Genomic DNA, 2,500 nt, shown 5'->3' on the forward strand with positions numbered 1-2,500 from the left:
GCTTCCCCCCCCGAAAGCATTTTGCGAAACGTGTACAGAGCAACACAAAAAAAAAAAAAATAAAAAAAACACAAAAAACCCTTAAAGCAAAAAAAAAACCGTTTATCGCGCCTCACCAATATATCTTTTATAAAATTCGATATCCTCTCCAAATATAGATCTTCGAAACACTCGCAAGACGATTACAATCGGTATAACTTTAACGTCCGTCCGAAAAGTACTTTCGGGGACTAGACGACCGATTGATCTCGTGCGGTTTCGCTATTCGATCATTTGAAGAGAACAAAAAGATATATGGGGCGACCGACAAACGGTTTTCCGTAGAACCAGACTCGCGATTGCGTTGACACACACATCATAGCCACACCAATAGAAGAGTTTTAGGACGGTAACCCGGGTGGGGTGTTCTTTACTCAGAATATGTGCAACATCGGATCTATATAGCCATCGATACAATTCGTACACAAATGTGTCGTACGAAGAGAGAGACTTTTTTTCCTCTGGCAACATTACGGTAAGAGACATCCTTCCACACTCATAGGTTCCACTCCCTGGGGCTATGATATATATATACATATAAATTCAAATTCGAAGCAACGGTCACAATTCTACTCTATATTTTTGCGGGTTATGTGTTCTTTCGTTCAATTTCTTTCATGCGTTCGTTCGATCTCTGTACACAGTCTTCACATAGGACAGACTCGTGTAGTACGCTTTCGTGGGTTAAACCCATCTCGTTTCATTTCAGGCGACGTCGGGAGCGCGTTGAAAATGTACCAGTGAAATCTCGATAGTTCTACGAATACGAATCGTCCCGAAAAAGATTTTGTCACCGCTTCGAAGCGGTGTTTCAGACGGGCGGACGTATATAAAACATATACGACACACGACACCGCCTTCCACACTCACGCTAGTTCGAACACGATTTCCATCTCTCTCGAAGACTGTTAGACGTACGTAAAATTTCTCAATATTCATAGGACCGCGACAAACGCCGACGAAGCGCCCATCATTCGCTCGTACGTATATAGGCAACAAGTGCCATCAACGCAAGCAGTTTATAAGTACGTAAACGACCCTCAGCCAGGCGTGGTCCAGGAATTGTATCCGTGGACCGCAATGTGCGTTCGAAATGTCGATGTTCATGTGTCCTGCAGTTCACACGTTGACGCGCAATTAGCTGCGTTCTTCATCGACCCACGAGCCAAGTGATCCACCGTTCAGGGTAATTTTTCCCTTTTATTCTCTCATATATAATATAATGTGTATTTGCTATCCACCACATTTTTGTGTTATATTTCGGAACAAGCCGATACCCGAAGAGCTCCAACCAGCGCGCGAAGGAGATTCGGGAGTCGTCGTACGACGACATAATTGTCCCTTAAAGAACGAGATATTTCCGTCGAAACCATATATATATGTACGAGCAAATCCAAAACCACTGTTTTCTTGCAAGTTCGACGGTCGGAGCGAATAGAACATTGAAAAGCCTTCTATCGAAGAAACACAGAGAGTATATCACCTCCAAAAACGACGGGGATATGGATATTCAAACTGGACAATTATCAACCCGATACTGGATTCGAAAAGTTTCTCTCTCCTTTCGTCGTTATTTACACCGGACGGACTCACGGCCGGCTCTAGCTGGGTGTCATATATATATACGTCCCACGCTCATGCTGCCACTAGCGCGCAACAGAGTAGGGTGTCAATGACAACGACACAGCATTGAAACGAGCTACACAAGCCGGTCTCTCTTGATACCAATGTAAACGAGCATTAAGTTATCTTCAGACTGCCCGATATTTTCGTCCTTTGGACTTTCCCAACGATTCCTTTTTTTCTTTTTTTTTTACACACCACAGCGAAGACTTGAGGAAGCGTGATTAGCACGCTCGCATCCCTCCCTGTCCTACTACAACTGTGTGTGTGTGTGTAAAGAAAGAAAAAAGAATACATTGGCTTTCTCTCTATCGAGAAGATGGCCTACGCAACGCAGATCAAAGGCCTAATACGTGTAATATAATACGCGTCTGGCCGTGTATAAATCACGCACGAATGATCTGGTCGGGCCCAACTCTTCTCGTACGCTTATTTTTCCGTGTTGAGGCACTATCATAAAATCACACAAACCCCAACACGTGTGTGTCTTGGAAGGAAGATGGCCTACGCAACGCAGATCAAAGGCCTAATACGTGTAGTACACACGTCTGCCGTGTAAATCACGCACGAATGATCTGGTCGGGCCCAACTCTTCTCCACCACACCACATCCCAACTTTGTACATTTTTATATATTTTTGTGCATTGGGGCACCTTCATAATCACAAACCCCAACAACACATATATCTCTCTCTCTTTGAAAGATTTGTTGTGGCCTACGCAACGCAGATCAAAGGCCTAATACGTGTAGTACACACGTCTGGCCGTGTAAATCACGCACGAATGATCTGGCGGGCTCAACAATATCTTTTTTTTTTATATGAATTCTTATCCACAAA

The 2,500-nt window shown here is 43.9% G+C and overlaps 1 non-coding gene across 1 annotated transcript; it reads right to left on the bottom strand.

Annotated features, from left to right (window-relative positions):
• Nucleotides 1–1,073: 1,073 nt before the first annotated feature.
• Nucleotides 1,074–1,228, bottom strand: LOC143262037 (5.8S ribosomal RNA). The gene has a single exon (XR_013035989.1). It is a non-coding gene; the product is annotated as a 5.8S ribosomal RNA (ribosomal RNA).
• Nucleotides 1,229–2,500: the final 1,272 nt, after the last annotated feature.

This window comes from Megalopta genalis, unplaced genomic scaffold (genome assembly GCF_051020955.1).
Source record: "Megalopta genalis isolate 19385.01 unplaced genomic scaffold, iyMegGena1_principal scaffold0084, whole genome shotgun sequence".
Lineage (NCBI taxonomy): Eukaryota > Metazoa > Arthropoda > Insecta > Hymenoptera > Halictidae > Megalopta > Megalopta genalis.